Here is an 18354-nt window from a genome sequence, read left to right as displayed (position 1 = left end):
ACACCTGTAATCTCAGCTACTCGGGAGGCTGAGGCAGGAGAATCACTTGAACCTGGGAGGTGGAGGTTGCATTGAGCTGAGATCAGGCTATTGTACTCCAACCTGGGCAAAAGAGTGAAACTCCATCTCATTAAAAAAAAAAAAAGCATGGACTGTTGTGCCACACACCCAGTGATCCATCCAAAAACAAGGACTGCAGCCTAAATTCCAAATACCAGAGACTGAAATTTTCAGCCTTGCTAAGGGAACACCTTGATGTTTGAACCTTTGTGTTTTGTACAGGGCATTCTCTGTACTAGTTTGTTGTGGTTATAAAACAATTAGCAAAATAGCCTACATTTGTATTTATTTTCTATTCCATATTTCTGCGCCACATTGTTTTCTCTCGAAATCCATTCCTTTAAAACATAAATGTTGCAGATGTGAAAAAAAAAAAGAATATATTCCTTGTGTATATAGCATCCAAGGATTGTTCCATAAAAAATTTGATCCTCAGCCGGGCGTGGTGGCTCATGCCTGTAATCCCAGCACTTTGGGAGGACAAGGCGGGTGGATCACAAAGTCAAGAGATCGAGACCATCCTGGTCAACATGGTGAAACCCCGTCTCTACTAAAAATACAAAAATTAGCTGGGCATGATGGCGTGTGCCTGTAACCCCAGCTACTCAGGAGGCTGAGGCAGGAGAATTGCCTGAACCCAGGAGGCGGAGGTTGTGGTGAGCCGAGATCGCGCCATTGCACTCCAGCCTGGGTAACAAGAGCGAAACTCCATCTCAAAAAAAAAAAAAAAAGAAACATTAAAAAAAACATTTAAAAAACAAAACAAAGACACATGGTAGAGATTCCTAAAGAACTAAAAGTAGAACTGCCATTTGATCCAGCAATCCCACTACTGGGTATCTACCCAGAAAAAAAGTCATTATACAAAAAAGATACTTGCATACACATGTTTATAGCAGCACAATTTGCAATTGCAAAAATGTGGAACCAACCCAAATGCCCATCATTCAATGAGTGCATAAAGAATATGTGGAATATATATATATATGATGGAATACTACTGAGCAATAAAAAGGAATGAATTAATGGCATTTGCAGCAACCTGGATGAGATTGAAGACTATTCTAAGTGAAGTAACTCAGGAATGGAAAAGCAAACATTGTATGTTCTCACTCATAAGTGGGAGCTAAGCTATGAGGATGCAAAGGCATATGAATGATACAATGGTCTTTGGAGACTCATGAGCAAAGTATGGGAAAGGGGTGAGGGATGAAGACTACAAATTGGGTGCAATGTATACCGCTTGGGTGGTGGGTGCACCAAAATCTCACAAATCACCACTAAAGAACTCAGGTAACCAAACATTACCTGTTCCCCAATAACCTATGGAAATAAAAATTAAGACCATTCAGTCTACTTTTAGCATATGCTTTGGCTAATTTTACTATTTTCATTATTTTCTCTTTAAAAATATTTACTCTTATATTTCTAAAATATTACAAAGATAAAATTATTTGTAATATTTTATCTTTTTTCTTCTGGTCCTACAGCATTGTAGATTGGAGAGGTGAAAGTCCTCAGAGACTTTTCAGAAAAGGCATCATAAAAGGGAGCCAGGTCAGAGAAAAGGGCTATTCAGCCAGGCCCACTCCTCAGAAAGCCTTGTCGAGTTTCTCCTATGTCATCATTCACTGTTCACCTACTACTTGGAGGCACATGCAGATGCTTTTGCTAGTCATCACAATGAGTCAGCAGCATAGGTATTAGCAGGTCCAATTTACAGAAAAGGACACTGAGGCTCAAAGCAATTGCTTAGCAATCACCCAAGGGCAGCAGACACATCTTTAGTGAGAAGGTGAGTGTGTCAGGAGTTACAAAATCCATTTGATTTTGAACCTCTGCTCTTTCCACTCCTCCAGCGCTTCTCAAACTTTAATGTCCTTATGAATCACCTAGGCATCTTAAAATGCCGATTCCAATTTAGTAGGTTTGAGGTGGAGCCAGAGATTCTGCATTTTGAATAAGCTCCTAGGTAAGGCTGAGGTTGAGGCTGAGGCTGCTCTTCTGAAGACCACACTGGAGCTGAAATGTGCATGTGGTCTTCACCAGGCCCCTCTGGGTACACGGGCATCAAGGAGGCGGCCCAGATAGAGCTGTCAAGGTTATCATTTACAGCAGATTTCTCCGTCTTTCACTGACTGGCTTTGATCAGGGTTCCAATGGATGGCTAGCAAGAGCTAATTACAATCCCAACTAATTCACTGTGTCAGTTGTTATTCATTAACAAATTATGCTCCTGACAAACTGCTCTAGTGTGGTACCCTAAGTACTGTAATTAAAATCTTAGAAAGTTGCATGTGGGCCTAATTGATTTCCTTAATGTATTACTCAGACTAAACATTCCATTATTTTGTGTCTTGATGTTTATGAAGGGGCGGAACTGCTGCTGCCACCCAGGCGGCAGATAGATCCATCTCTGGGTTAATGGGGGAGTTCTTCTGCTCTTGGGTCCTACTCAGTTCCCCAGCAGCACTGCCCAAGCATTCAAATGACAGTGGCATTTCTCTCTGCCAGAAATGTTCCCATAGAAAGGGATGGAGGGCAGTTGGATTTTTGTCTGTAACTTGTATTTCCTTCTTGGGTTTCCAAACTTTGGGAATTTAGGACGACTCTTTAGTGTTGCTTCCCGAGGCTGTCATGGTCCCATGTCCTATAGCTCCCCTTTAAGCACTGAGCATCACGGGGCAAAACAGGAGACGGAGCTGGGGACAGTATCTAAAAATGTCTGTGCTTCATCCAAAGCTGTGTGTGATGCAGACAAATCCAAGTGTATTTGGCAAATGTGGAATGCTATGAACAGCCAATATGTATACTGCAGTTCACTGAATTAGACTACATTTATTCATTCATTCATGTGTTCAACAGCCTCTGAATAAGCATGGGCCAGGCCCAATGCTAGGTTTAAAAAACAAATAAACAAAAAACAATCAAAATAAGCACAATCATAGTAACAGCAAACAGTTAAGCCAGGCACAGTTCTAAATACTTTAAATATATTCACTCCTTTTATTCTTGCTCATTTCCTTTGAAGAAAGTACTCCTCTTATCCCTATTTTACAAATGAAAAAACTGAAGTGAAGGGAATGTAAGGAAATTGCCTAAGGTCACACAGCCACAATTCAGGTCCAAATAGTCTGGCTCCGAATCCTTGTTTGAACCACTATGCTATACTGCCTCCCTTCAGTATAATAATAATAATAGCTAGTGAGCACTTAGTATATCCTCATGAATAATTTTATCCTTACAAAAAACCTAATGAGGGCTAGGCATGGTGGTTCACAACTGTAATCCCAACACTTTAGGAGGCCAAGGCAGGAGGATCACTTGAGCCCAGCCTATGCAATACAGCGAGACTACATCTCCACACACACACACACACACACAAAAAAAACATTAGTTAGGCATGGTGACATGGGTCTGTAGCCCAGCTACTTGGGAGCCTGAGGCAGGATTGCTTGAGCCTCGGAGGTAGAAGTGGCAGTGAGCCGTGATTGCGTCACTGCACTCTAGATTGGGCAACAGAGTGAGATCCTGTCTCAAAACAAACAGAAAAACCTAATGAGGTAGTGCTTTAACCCCATTTCACAATTGAGGAAACTGAGGCACAGGAAGGTTGCTTAATTGCCCCTAAAGTCTTGGCTTGTAAGTGGCAGAGTCAGGATTTGAGCCCAGGCCTGGAACCTAACATTTCAATCTTTATGCATCTTATGTAGAACTAGCAGAGATCTGAGAAGTCAAATAATAGGTATTTGGGGCCAGCACAGTCCAACCAATTTAAATAATCAAACTCCAGGTATCCCTGTCCTAGATCTCCAGCAAATGGGATGTGAAGCCATGGGCTGCCCCTTGCCTCTGCATTGGAATACCTCTTGCACAGCCACAGTTCTCTGAAGCTCCTTCCTGTGCCCTCTACCCTACTCACCTTCACTCAGCATCCAACACAACAAGGGTGGATAACATGTGTCCAAGGATAAACTTAACCAGCTCGCTATACATTGCATGATATGCTACATACTGTAGGTTAAAGAAACTAAAATGTGCTTAATTTGGGAAGATTCCTTTCATTTTTTATGAGGGTATACATCAAAAATGCAAATTATGAAAGGCAGATATTTCTCATGGTTTCCTAATTCTTGGAAAAAAAAAAGGTGCCATTCTTGGGGGAAAAAAAAAAAGGTGCCAGCTGTGAGGTCTTTTGGGAGAATTGGACTATTTTGTTTGCTAGAATAGGAAAAAGAGCTTGTTCGATAGATTATTTCTCACACTGCATGGATGCATTAAGTGAGGGCTCTCACCTTCTATTGGTTGCCCCAAGCACGATGTGGTTCATTAGTGTGTTCAAGCCCTTTCCTTGGTTCTGGTGCTTTACATGGCTCGACAGCATTACCCTCTGAGTCATTTCCTATAACCCTGGCTCACAGGCTTCCTCATCACACATTGTATTATTTCTCTTCAACAAGCGTCCTTGCATATACCCAATGCAGGCCCCTCCCAATCACTTTTCTCCTAGATTTCTGCCCCAGACATCACAAATCCTTTCCCTCTGGTTTCTGGGAATGATCTTACTATGCACCATCTTTAGTGAGCTCCTTTCAGCAGTTTCCACTCGTGGTTAAGCACTTTCTCCTCCCAGCTAAACCAACTGTATCCTTCCATTGGAATGTCCCACTGATAGAACAAACTGGCTTTTCAGTCATCACTCTCAACACATGATGTTCTTAAACTTTTTTTAAATGCATGTGTGGCAGGGCATGGTGGTTCCTGCCTATAATCCCAGCACTTTGGAAGGTTGAGGCAGGCAGATCACCTGAGGTCAGGAGTTCAAGACCAGCCTGTCCAACATGGTGAAACCCCATCTCTACTAAAAGTAAAAAGATTAGCTGGGCATGGTGGTGGGTGCCTGTAATCCCAGCTACTCAGGAAGCTGAAGCAGGAGAATCACTTGAACCCAGAAGGTGTTGCAATGAGCCGAGATCATGCCATTGCACTCTAGACTGGGCAACAGAGCAAGACTCAGTCTCAAATAAATAAATAAAATTAAAATGCGTGTGTGTGTGTGTGTGTGTGTGTGTGTGAGAGCAGTCAATACCACAAATTTTTATTCATATTACTAAGCAAAAACTAGATTTAAGTTTAAAATATCATGTAAATATATTCATCCCAGCAAACTCCATTGTCAATTCTTACGTAGGACTTTGTAGCATTGATGACTTGGCTAAGAAAAATGCTGTTGGAAGTTAAGAACCACTTCTGGGGTAGTGCTCCCTTTCAATAAGAGTTCTTAAAAACACTTGACCAAACTAGGGAACTTGGTTATGCATTACAGATTTTTCTCTCCACACAAGCCACCATTTTTAAGCAAAGAAGGAGTCAGTGCAATTGTCAGAAAAGCGTCAACCATTTTCTCCAATTTATCTTATATAAAAGAAAACATCTGGTTTAGGGTATGTGTTCAGGATACAGACTATTTCTGAGGCATGATACTGGTACCTGGTAAAGACAGGATTTCTTTCTTTTTCCTCCTTTGTTTTTGCTGAAACGGCCATTGGGATGCTGCTCAGAGTTTTTATTTGGGGAGGCTGAGAGGCTCTCAGACTCTTTGGAATGAATTTGTTTTGTTTTTGGAAAATTACCAAGATTGATCCCATAGTTACATAAGTATAAAGGAAGTACCCATTTATTGTCCTTGGCAGGAGCAGTGAAGTCACCATAAATCCGAATGCTGGTGGTGCAGATTAAGATGCCAACTATTTTGCCCAGTGATACAAGTAAGTATCTTTGGCCAGGACTATGCCCTTGAAGAGGGAGAGAAATGTTTTGCCCAAATGTGTATCTAGAGCATTGGTATTTAAGTGGTATTTGAAGAGCAAATGATACCAATCTTGTGGAATGTATTTTCAACAATTTGATTGCTTTCAACTTTTTCTGAAGCACAGTTTTCAAATATTTTTTTTTTGAGACAGTCTTGCTCTGTTGCCCAAGCTGGAGTACAGTGGTGCCATCCCGGCTCACTGCAACCTCCACCTCCTGGGTTCAAGTGATTCTCTTGCCTCAGCCTCCTGAGTAACTGGGATTATAGGCATGGGCCACCACACGTGGCTAATTTTTGTATTTTTAGTAGAGACGGGTTTGCACCATGTTGGTGAGGCTAGTCTCAAACTCCCTCATGATCCACCTGCCTTGGCCTCCCAAAGTGCTGAGATCATAGGCGTGAGCCACCGCATGGGGCCAATACTTTTTAAAAGATATTTTATATTTTACACTGTATTCCAGTGAACACATACAACAAATATCTAACAGTAACAAAATTTCATTAAGCAATACTTATGTTTATTATATGTAATGCTTTCTGCTATGTCTACATATTCTATTTCATTGTTTTTAATGTTGGTCATGTCTCATTGAACTGATATTACAATCTGTTAATGGTTCATAATATGTAGTTTGGAAAACACTGAACTATTGTGATTGCTTTATCTGGATCCAGTGGTCAACCACATCCTATGAAGGGGAGTAGGAGGAAATGAGTAAGCCTTCCACTGAGCAGGAGAACCTATGGAGTCCAGGGGGTTTGGGGCCTTAGACTTTGAGATTTAAGGGCCTGTAATGATGACAGCAATATACTATAAAATGCTTCAACATAGACAGATACTACATATGTGCCAGTTAGTTGCAGCTTTAACTAAGAGCAGCCAGGGGTGGTCAGCTGGCACATTCATCCGGAGTCCACCCACCAGTGCTTCTGTTGTCTGGATCTCAATCAATAGTCAAAGCTTCACCATTGAATATCTTACACACTGAATATCAAAAATGGGTTTTTATCATGCAAAACTGTGTTCTATTGAGTTACTTAACAAATTTCAGAAATGATCTTTTATTGGTAAAATTAAAAGGATTCTTAATAAGTGGACTGGCTAAAATATCTCTACCCTCATCTAATCAGAGTACTCGAATCCAGGGAACCTGGTAGCCTACTACCCTGGGAGACTTGATTGCTAATAGGCTCTGTTGGCAGCCATCGGTGTGTAGCCATCAATGTGGAATATCCTTGCTATCTGATGTTGACTATAATAAGGGTGACAGAATCCTGCCTCTGCAGTATTGACTTTTGTCTCCAGTGAACAGAAGTTCACGTGAGGTGCTCACCAGAGCATCTAAAAGGCCAGACAGGGGCTATGACTTCATCAAGCCTCCAGAAGAGGCCATGTGAGCCATTTTGTGCTCACTTGTTAGTGAACGTTTGTTATAGCAAATGTCTGTTTGTGTAGCAGAATTTGGTTTGAGACTTGCTATTATTATAACCTGGTAGTGAGTTTGTGTGGGAATGGCAAACTGTCACCCTCCTCAAACTTCTTTGGGTGGTTTGCATTATCTTAAAAAATAATAATAAAACCTAAGAGCTGTGATTACCAAATTGATTATACTCGGTTCATAGGCCCCTTCCTCACTTGCAGATCTATGTGGAGAGTGAAGGATGCTGGAGAAGCAGATTAAGTTGGGGAATGAATGGTTGATAAACATGCCCAACAGCACAGATGTGTGGGGCATGGGAGTGGTTCCTTGATTCCCAGAATGCAATTGTGGAGGAAAACTCAGCAGAGGAAGGGTGTTAAAAGGATGAGGACTCAGGGCCATTTTACTTTAGATTGTAAAAGAAAATATGATCTTATTTGGTAGCCAGAGACTGGTGAGGACTCGAAATCCATAGGTCATATTTGAAATCGCAGTCTACAACAAGAAGGCTTTTGTTGGCATTCCACTCCATATGAACATTAACATGTTACATATGAAGTAGACTTTCTCAGGGTAATATTGTAGAGGGAAAGGTAGCAGGATTCCATGTGAGCCTAAGATGCACCCACTGCTATGTTTCAGGACTTTATGACAAGTCAAACAATGGGAAAAGTCCTAGTGGAATAATCATTGAGGCTGCAGCTATCTGCATTTTGAGGCTATTTGGAAGGAAGCTAGTAGAGAAGGCTTGAGAAGGGTCTGAGACAGATGAAGATGGGAGGAAGAGCTTGAGATTTGCTTTGCCTATCACTCACTGGCCCAGCTCCATGAACTAGGTCTAATCTGTCTGGGCCATAAGCAAAATCAAAAAGAGACACTAGGATGTTACTCATAGTGCACTGGGCCTGAGAAATGAAGTATAACACCAAAGGGAAGAGGAAATTTTCTTTTATTGCTGTGTGGATCCAAATAGAGAAAATCCAAGAGAGTGCAGAGCCACTTAGGAGCTAGAGAGTCAGGGTCTGCATCCTGCATATCACCTGGAGACTGCAGACTTGGCTCAGGCATCATCAGCATTGTCACCCAAGACATCAGTGACAGTACTGAGGCATGACTGCCAAGGAGCATTCAGTGGACACTGACTGTGTAAGCCAGAGAGGAAGAACTTAAGATTAGGGTCATGCAGTTTGGAGCAAGAGCCGAGAAATTTTTATCTTTACCTTCAATGTGCCTCTGTTGTATCTAAATATACAGGTAAGACTTGAGGAAATTTGACTTACATTGGATTGAGATGATTTTGGATTTTTCCACAAAAGTAGAGCCCAAGATAAGGGCTTGTGCAAGTAGTTTATCTGGGAAATGATCCAGGAAAGAGAGGGTAGGAGGGCATTATCAGGTTGGTCACTGCTGTATAACGAGGGCTTCACCGCACTAAGACCTTCTGAGGAGCCATATAGAATATGCCTCATTTATCCATCATTTATCTATCAGCTCTTATCCCTCATTAGAAAAGGGATGCCCTATTGGGCTTTAACTCCCCTGCCCTTTCAAGCTACATATGCCTGAGTGGGTTTCCACAACCATCTCACAGCACAGCATTTGAGAAGTCCCAGAGCAGCAAAATGGGATGCAGATGAAGTGAAGCACTGTCTGAATTTATTTGCGCAAAACTAGTTGCCACAGCAGTGACTGGAATAAAATGTAAACTGAGAAGCTGTGAAGATGTGAAGTGGTACACACAAGGTGTCTGACAGAGTACATCTCCTGCACTGCTCAGATCCACTCATGCCCTACATTATTAAATCCTGACCACCAGAGAGCTCAAGGTGGTAGCCAACCACAGTCTCTACAAAGGAAAAAGGAAAGCTTCCTGAATAAAGCTACAGTCCCCACTGCTGCAGCTGGTGGAAGGGGTTTGATACAAGCAAACTGTTATTAGGTGCTTGTTTGTTCTCTTCAAGTGTTGGGCCATTCAGAGGATTAATATAAGTCTCTGTTATTGGCAGGTTGGGCCCTTAGCTTTAGTGAGATGGAACCCAATGCCATTGTACCCATGCATGACGTCCATCCTTGTACAATGACCACTCTACCATGAGTCCATTGCACAGAGCTAGAGTGGCTGAGACAGAGGGTGGCTGAAATCTGCAGGACAAGTGATCTTTCGACTCAATTGATGAGGGCCTCCCCCAGATGACTGTTCTTCAGTGGGCATTACCATAACACACAGAAAGCCAATGCTTCATGCCTACTTTCATGGGTCCATGCACACGCCTCTTACTCATACTTCTTGTCTTCCAAACTTGCCTCTTTTAGGGCTTTGATTAACCAGCCAAACCATTTGCCACTGCCTAAGACTCTATATACATCACCACTTCAGGACATTTCACCTGCCATAAAAAGTAACTACACCAACTGGCAAGATGGCCAAATAGGAACAGCTCCAGTCTGCAGCTCCCAGCAAGATCAACACAGAAGGTGGGTGATTTCTGCATTTCCAACTGAGGTACCTAGCTCATCTCATTAGGACTGGTTAGACAGTTGATGCAGCCCACTTCGGAGGGCAAGCCAAAGCAGGGTGGGGCGTTGCCTCACCCAGGAAGCACAAGGGGTCAGGGAACTCCCACCCCTAGCCAAGGGACCATGCTGTGAGGAATGGTGCCTTCCAGCCCAGATACTATGCTTTTCCCATGGTCTTTGCAACTCACAGACCAGGAGATTCCCTCGGGTGCTTATGCCATCAGGGTCCTGGGTTTCATGCACAAAACTGGGCAGCTGTTTGAGCAGAAGCTAGGCTAGCTGCAGAAGTTTTTTTTCATACCCCAGTGGTACCTGGAACACCAGCAAGACAGAATCGTTCACTCCCCTGGAAAGCAGGCCGAAGCCAGGGAGCCAAGTGGTCTAGCTCAGTAGATCCTACCCCCACAGAGCCCAGCAAGCTAAGATCCACTGGCCTGAAATTTTCACTGCCAGCACAGCAGTCTGAGGTCGACCTGGGATGCTCGAGCTTGGTGGGGGGAGGGGTGTCTACCATTACTGAGGCTTGAGTAGGCGGTTTTCCCCACACAGTGTATAAACAAGCCACTGGAAAGTTCAAACTGGGCGGAGCCCACCACAGTGCCCCAAAGCCTCTGTAGCCAGACTGCCTCTCTAGATTCCTCCTCTCTGGGCAGGACATCTCTGAAAGAAAGGCAGCAGCCCTAATTCCTGGAACAGAGCACCTGGGGGAGGGGGCAGCTGTGGGTGCAGCATCAGCAGACTAGAACTTTCCTGCCTGCCAGCTCCAAAGAGAAGAGCACATAGCCCAGCACAGCACTCAAGCTCTGCTAAGAGACAAAGTACCTTCTGGCCTACAAAGTAGGTCTCTGACCCCCATTACTCCTGACTGGGAGAAACCTCTCAGCAGGAGTCGACAGACCCCTCATACACAAGAGCTCCAGCTGACATCTGGCAGGTACCTCTCTGGGACAAAACTTCCAGAGGAAGGAACAGACAGCAATCTTTGTTGTTCTGCAGCCTCTGCTGGTGATACCCAGGCAAACAGTGTCTGTAGTAGACTTCCAGCAAACTCCAAGAGACTTGCAGGACAGGGTCCTGACTGTTAGAAGGAAAACTAACAAACAGAAAGGAATAGCACCAACATGAACAAAAAGGATGTCCACAAAGAAACCCTATCTGATGTCACCCTATGTTGACCAAACTAGGGAACTAACATCAACCCTATGTTGATGTCACCAACATCAAACGCCAAAGGCAGATAAATACATGAAGATGAGGAAAAACCAGCACAAAAAAACCTAAAAATTCCAAAAACCAGAACACTTCTTCTCCTCCAAAGGGCAACTCCTCACCAGCAAGGGAACAAAACTGGATGGAGAATGAGTTTGATGAATTGACAGAAGTAGGCTTCAGAAGGTGGGTAATAACAAACTCCTCTGAGCTAAGGGATCATGTTCTAACCCAGTGCAAGGAAGCTAAGAACCTTGAAAAAAGGTTAGAGGAATTACTAACTAGAATAACCAGTTTAGAGAAGAACATAAATGACCTGATGGAGGTGAAAAACACAGCATGAGAACTACGTGAAGCATACACAAGTTTGAATAGCCAAATTGACCAAATGGAAGAAAGGATATCAGAGACTGAAGATCAACTTAATGAAATAAAGCAGTAAGACAAGATTAGAGAAAAAATAAAGTAAACAAGCCTCCAAGAAATATAAGCCTATGTGAAAAGACCAAACCCATGTTTGATTGGTGTACCTGAAAGTGATGGGGAGAATGGAACCAAGTTGGAAAACACTCTTCAGGATATTATCCAGGAGAACTTCCCCAACCTAGCAAGACAGGCCAATATTCAAATTCAGGAAATACACAGAACATCATAAAGATGGTCCTCAAGAAGAGCAACCCCAAGGCACATAATCTTAAGATTCACCAGGGTTGAAATGAAGGAAAAAATGCTAAGGGCAGCCAGAAAGAAAGGTCGGGTTACCCACAAAGGGAAGTCCATCAGGCTCACAGTGGATCTCTCAGCAGAAACCCTACAAGCCAGAAGAGAGTGGGGGCCAATATTCAACATCCTTAAAGAAAAGAACTTTCAACCTAGAATTTCATATCCAGCCAAACTAAGCTTCATAAGCAAAGGAGAAATAAAATCCTTTACACACAAGCAATTGCTGAGCGATTTCATCACCGCCAGGCCTGCCTTACAAGAGCTCCTGAAAGAAGCACTAAACATAGAAAGGAACAATCAGTACCAGCCACTGCAAAAACATACCAAATGGTAAAGAGTATCAACACAATGAAGAAACTGCGGCAACTAACACGCAAAACAACCAGCTAGCATCAAAATGGCAGGATCAAACTCACACATAATATTAACCTTAAATGTAAATGGGATAAATGCCCCAGTCAAAAGACACAGACTGGCAAATTGGATAAAAAGTCAAAACCCATCAGTATGCTGTATTCAGGAAACCCATCTCACATGCAAGGATACATACAGGCTCAAAATAAAAGGATGAAGATTTACCAAGCAAATGGAGAGCAAAAAATAGCAGGAGTTGCAGTCCTAGTCTCTGATAAAATAGATTTTAAAGCAACAAAGATCAAAAGAGACAAAGAAGGACATTACATAATGGTAAAAGGATCAGTGCAACAAAAAGAGCTAATTATCCTAAATATATATGCACCCAATACAGGAGCACCTAGATACATAAAGCAAGCTCTTAATGACCTACAAAGAGACTTAGACTTCCACACAATAACACTGGAAGACATTAACACTCCACTGTCAATATTAGACAGATCAACGAGACAGAAAATTACAAGGATATCCAGGACTTGAACTCAGATCTGGACCAGGCAGACCTAATAGACATTTACAGAACTCTCCACCCCAAATCCACAGAATATACATTCTTCTCAGCACCACATCACACCTACTCTAAAATCGACCACATAATTGGAAGTAAATCACTCCTCAGCAAATGCAAAAGAACGGAAATCATAACAAACAGTCTCTCAGACCACAGTGCGATCAAATTAGAACCCAGGATTAAGAACTAACTCAGAACTGCACAACTTCATGGAAACTGAACAACTGGCTCTTGAATGTTGACTGGATAAACAATGAAATGAAGGCAGAAATAAAGATGTTCTTCGAAACCAATGAAAACAAATACACAATGTACCAGAATCCCTGGAACACATTTAAAGCAGTGTCTAGAAGAAAATTTATAGCAATAAATGCCCACATGAGAAGCAAGGGAAGATCTAAAATTGACACCCTATTGTCAAAGTGGAAAGAGCTAGAGGAGCAAGATATAGAATCTCAAAAGCTAGCAGAAGGCAAGCAATAACTAAGATGAGAGCAGAACTGAAGGAGACAGAGACACAAAAAAACCCTTGAAAAAAATCAATAAATCCAGGAGCTGATTTTTGAAAAGATCAACAAAATAGGCAGACCACTAGCCAGATTAATAAAAAAGAAAAGAGAGAATAATCAAATAGATGCAATAAAAAACGATAAAGGGGATATCACCACTGATTTCACGGAAATACAAACTACCATCAGAGATTACTACAAACAACTCCATGCACATAAACCAGTAAACCTAGAAGAAATGGATACATTCCTAGACACTTGCACCCTCCCAAGCCTAAACCAGGAAGAAGTTGAAACCCTGAATAGACCAATAACAAGGGCTGAAGTTTAGGTACCAATTAATAGCCTACTAACCAAAAAAAGCCCAGGTCTAGATGGGTTCACAGACAAATTCTACCAGACATACAAGGAGAAGCTGGTACCACTCCTTCTGAAACAATTCCAAACAATACAAAAAGAGAGAATCCTTCCCAAATCATTTTATGAGACCATCATCATCCTGATGTCAAAACCCAGCAGAGACTCTACAAAAAAAATAAAACTTCAGGCCAATATCCATGATGAACATAGATGCAAAAATCTTCAATAAAATACTGGTGAACCGACAGCAACAGCACATCAAAAAGCTTATCTATCACGATCAAGCAGGCTTCATCCCAGGGATGCAAGGTTGATTGAACATATGCAAGTCTATAAACGTAATCCACTACATATACAGAACCAAAGACAAAAACCACATGATTATCTCAATTGATGCAGAGAAGGCCTTCAACAAAATTCAACAGCCTTTATGCTAAAAACTCTCAATAAACTAGGTATAGATGGAACATATCTCAAAATAATAAAAGCTATTTACAACAAACCCACAGCCAATATCATACTGAATGGGCAAAAACTGGAAGCATTCCCTTTGAAATCTGGCACTAGACAAGGATGCCCTCTCTCACCACTCCTATTCAATATGGTATTGGAAGTTCTAGCCAGAGCAATCAGCCAAGAAAAAGAAATAAAAGGTATTCAATTAGGAAAGGAGGGTCTCTATTTGCAGATGACATGATAGTATATTTAGAAGACCCCATCGTCTCAGCCCAAAATCTCCTTAAACTGATAAGCAACTTCAGCAAAGTCTCAGGATACAAAATCAATGTGCAGAAATTACAAGCATTCCAATACACCAATAACAGACTAAAAGAGAGCCAAATCAAAAGCAAACTGCCATTTACAATCGCTACAAAGGTAATAAAATACCTATGAATACAACTGACAAAGGATGTAAAGGACCTCTTCAAGGAGAACAACAAACCACTGCTCATAAGAGGACACAAACAGATGGAAACACATTCCATGCTCATGGTTAGGAAGAATCAATATTGTGAAAATGGCTATACTGCCCAAAGTAATTTACAGATTCAATGCTATCCTCATCAAGCTACCTATGACCCTCTTCACAGAACTGGAAAAAAACACCTTAAACTTTACATGGAACCAAAAGAGAGCCCACATAGCCAAGACAATCCTAAGCAAAAAGAACAAAGCTGGAGGCCTCAAGCTACCTGACTTCAAACTATACTACAAGGCTACAGTAGTCAAAACAGCATGGTACTGGTACCATAACAGAGATATAGACCAATGGAACAGAACAGAGTCCTTGGAGGCAATGCCACACATCTACAACCATCTGATCTTTGACAAACCTCACAAAAACAAGCAATGGGGAAAGGAGTCCCTGTTTAATAAATGGTGTTGGGATAACTAGCTAGCCATATGCAGAAAGCAGAAACTGGACCCCTTCCTGACACCTTACACTAAAATTAACTCCAGATGGATTAAAGACTTAAACATAAGACCTAACACCATAAAAACCCTAGAAGAAAACCTAGGCAAAACCATTCAGGACATAGGCATAGGCAAGGACTTCATGACTAAAACACCAAAAACATTGGCAACAAAAGCCAAAATAGACAAATGGGATCTAACTAAACCCCAGAGCTTCTGTACAGCAAAAGAAACAATCATTAGAGTGAACCAGCGACCAACAGAATAGGAAAAAATTTTTGCAATCTACCCATCTGACAAAGGGCTAATATCCAAAATCTACAAAGAACTAAAACAGATTTACAAGGAAAAAACAAACAAACCCATTCAAAAGTGGGTGAAGGACATGAACAGATGCTTTTCAAAAGAAGACATCTATGAGGCCAGCAAACATATGAAAAAATGCTCATTATCACTGGTTATTAGAGAAATGTAAATCAAAACTACATTGAGATACCATCTCACCCCAGTTAGAATGGCAGTCATTAAAAAATCTGGAGACAACAGATGCTGGAGAGGATATGGAGAAATAGGAACACTTTTACACTGTTGAAGGGAGTGTAAATTAGTGCAACCATTGTGGAAGACAGTGTGGTGACCCCTCAAGAGTCTAGAAATAGAAATTCCATTTGACCCAGCAATCCCATTACTGGGTATATATCCAAAGGATTATAAATCGTTCTGTTATAAAGACACATGGACACGTATGTCCATTGCTGCACTGTTTACAATAGTAAAGACCTGGAACCAACCCAAATGCCCATCAATGATAGACCGGACAAGGAAAATGTGGCACATATATACCATGGAATACTATGCAGCCATAAAAAACGATGAGTTTGTGTCCTTTGTAGGGATGTGGATGAATCTGGAAACCATCATTCTCAGCAAACTGACACAAGAACAGAAAATCAAACACTACACGTTCTCACTCATAGGCAGGTGTTGAACAATGAGAATATATGAACACTGGGGCCTGTCAGGGGACAGGGAGCTAGGGAGGGATAGCATTAGGAGAAATATCTAATGTAGATGATGGGTTGATGGGTGCAGCAAACCACCATGGCACGTGTATACCTATGTAACAAACCTGCACCTTCTGCACATGTATTCCAAGACTTAAAGTATAATATATTTTTTAAAAGTAACTGCCAACTACACTGTTCACAGCTTTACCCACTTTTACTTTGCCACTTTCTTTTAGGGGAACATCCTTCAGGGCCATGCCTGGGTGCTATATCCCCCAGATCTTATGATTCTGAGGGCAGAATCACGCCCAGATCATGAAGGGCAGCATCTATTGCATAATATTTGATGTCCTATGGCCAGGTACTCATTCTCTATGAGGAGCCAAAACATGTCAGGAGGTACTTTTTAAATGGAGACTATTTCTCTGCTCAGAAGGCATGTCCTTGCCTCAGAACCCTGCTGATGTATATTATGATGTTCTTATTGGAGTTTGCAAGAATATCCACACACCTTGTTTGTCCACAATAGATTCCTTTAGCACCATTATATTTGCTGGTTTATATCCAGCCTGGACCTGCTGCAAAGCTCTCTCTTTCTCTGGAAGTACTCCCAAGGGCTTCCCTCCAAATTCTAAGCAGCTTACCAAACACCATGACTCTTTCTCAGTGGTAGGAGGATACAAAGTGCAACTACTTTTCACTTATCTCATCTCAAAGAGCATGTCCTAGTAAGTCCCAGACCACTGAACTTCTAAAAAATGCATTGACTTGGAAAGCCCCTTAATCTTATGAGGTTGTCTCCAGCCCTCTGGCATGCATGTGTCTTATTAGAACATCCAGACTACTTGTCACTTCCTACTCACCAGGTCCAATTAGAATGATGTCACTAATGTAGAGGATCCTCATGACATTCTGTGAAATGCCATAATGATCAGTGTTCTTACAGACTGTATTATGGCAGCAACAAGATAACATATCTCTGTGTCGAAGTAGTGAATGTGTACTTGTGTCCCTCCCACATAATGTGAACTTACCTTTGAGCTCCTGAGTAACGGGTACTAAAAGGAATGCATTTGCCAGATTAATTACCACATACATTATACCTGAATAATGAAAGCTGTGCTGATCTGCCCAGGAAAAACTCCGTATTTCTCCGCAGCATCTGTAATTGGGGCTATCATCTGCCATAACCCTATGGGTTTTATCGAAGTCATAAAGGGGAATCAATCAAATAGGAATATGATGAGACCCACCATCCCTACAGCCTTTAAATCTTTAATGATGACATTAGCCTCTGCAATTCCTCCCAGAGTATCATATTGATTCTGAGTTACTATCTCAGTCACAAAAAGACATGAGGGGGTTCCCACAGTTTCAGGGCCTTCCACTTGGTCCATTCTTCCCTGATGGCACAACACAGAATATGCCATAGTGTTTTCTGCCCAAGGAATGGATAGAGGTAGCCCTTGTCCACTGGCTCTTATCTATTAGTCAGGGTTGCCCCTAAGCTTCAATCAGTCAACCCTTCCAGATTTTGTATGCATGAAAGCCAAGTAGCCACCATATTAGGGATGCTGCAGGGCATAAGAACAGATGCACCTGAAGGAAGGTACTATCAAAATACACCTGCACAAAGCTAGTTGTTGCATCTGTGGTTAGATGGTGGTCAAGAAAATGTGAGGTGGTGTACACAAGGTATCCTATATAGTGGTGCACTACCAATCTTTACTGCTTGCTAATTAGTTATGACCTCCCCCATCTCTGTCTAATTCATTACTAATTGTTACCTCTAGAATAACATCATTGGCTTGCCCAACTCCTAACTTCATGATTCCATTAAGTAAAAAACTAGACCTTCCATCAATTGTCTTGATCCTTAGAGTTTTCACATACCTCCCCGAATGAAAAAGAAAGTGGGATGGGTGCAGTAGCTCATGCCTGTAATCCCAGCACTTTGGGAGGTCGAGGCAGGAGGATCACTTGAGGTCAGTTCACGACCAGCTTGGCCAACAGGGTAAAACCCTGTTTCTATTAAAAATACAAAAATTAGCTGGGCATGGTGCCATGTGCCTGTAATCCCAGCTACTAGGGAGGCTGAGGCAGGAGAATTGCTTGAATGCGGGAGGCGGAGGTTGCAGTGAGCCGAGATTGCATCACTGCACTCCAGCCTGGGCGACAGAGTAAGACTTTGTCTCAAAAAAAAAAAGTGATTGAAACTTCTTTAGTGGAGCATTAGAACTCCTGGGATAGGTATATTCATTCTAAGTGGGTTTATCAAATCAAAAAAGAAGCCTAGTCAATTTCATGTGACCCACAGAAAATACAGAATGCCATAAGAAGTGTTTGATGAGGCAGGGTCTTGAAAGATGTCGTGAAGAAGCTAGCCTCTGCATTC

At 41.9% G+C, this 18354-nt stretch overlaps 2 long non-coding RNA genes across 2 annotated transcripts in view; one reads left to right on the top strand and one right to left on the bottom strand.

The window, feature by feature from the left end:
* Positions 1 to 9738, top strand: part of LOC135276064 (uncharacterized) — a 191121-nt gene extending 181383 nt beyond the window's left edge. The window contains exons 2-3 of the long non-coding RNA XR_010343627.1: positions 5754 to 5828; positions 9607 to 9738. This is a non-coding gene — a long non-coding RNA (uncharacterized LOC135276064). The remainder of the gene's footprint in view (positions 1 to 5753; positions 5829 to 9606) is intronic.
* The window catches only part of LOC105708026 (uncharacterized), a 112145-nt gene that overhangs the window by 31244 nt on the left and 62547 nt on the right, over positions 1 to 18354 (bottom strand). The gene's annotated exons all lie outside the window — the stretch shown is intronic.

Source organism: Aotus nancymaae, unplaced genomic scaffold (genome assembly GCF_030222135.1).
Source record: "Aotus nancymaae isolate 86718 unplaced genomic scaffold, 86718_ANA_hifiasm-v0.15.2.pri h1tg000003l, whole genome shotgun sequence".
In the NCBI taxonomy this organism is placed as follows: Eukaryota; Metazoa; Chordata; class Mammalia; order Primates; family Aotidae; genus Aotus; species Aotus nancymaae.
Note: the sequence above shows the minus strand (reverse complement) of the source record. Positions and strands in the feature narration are given on the sequence as shown.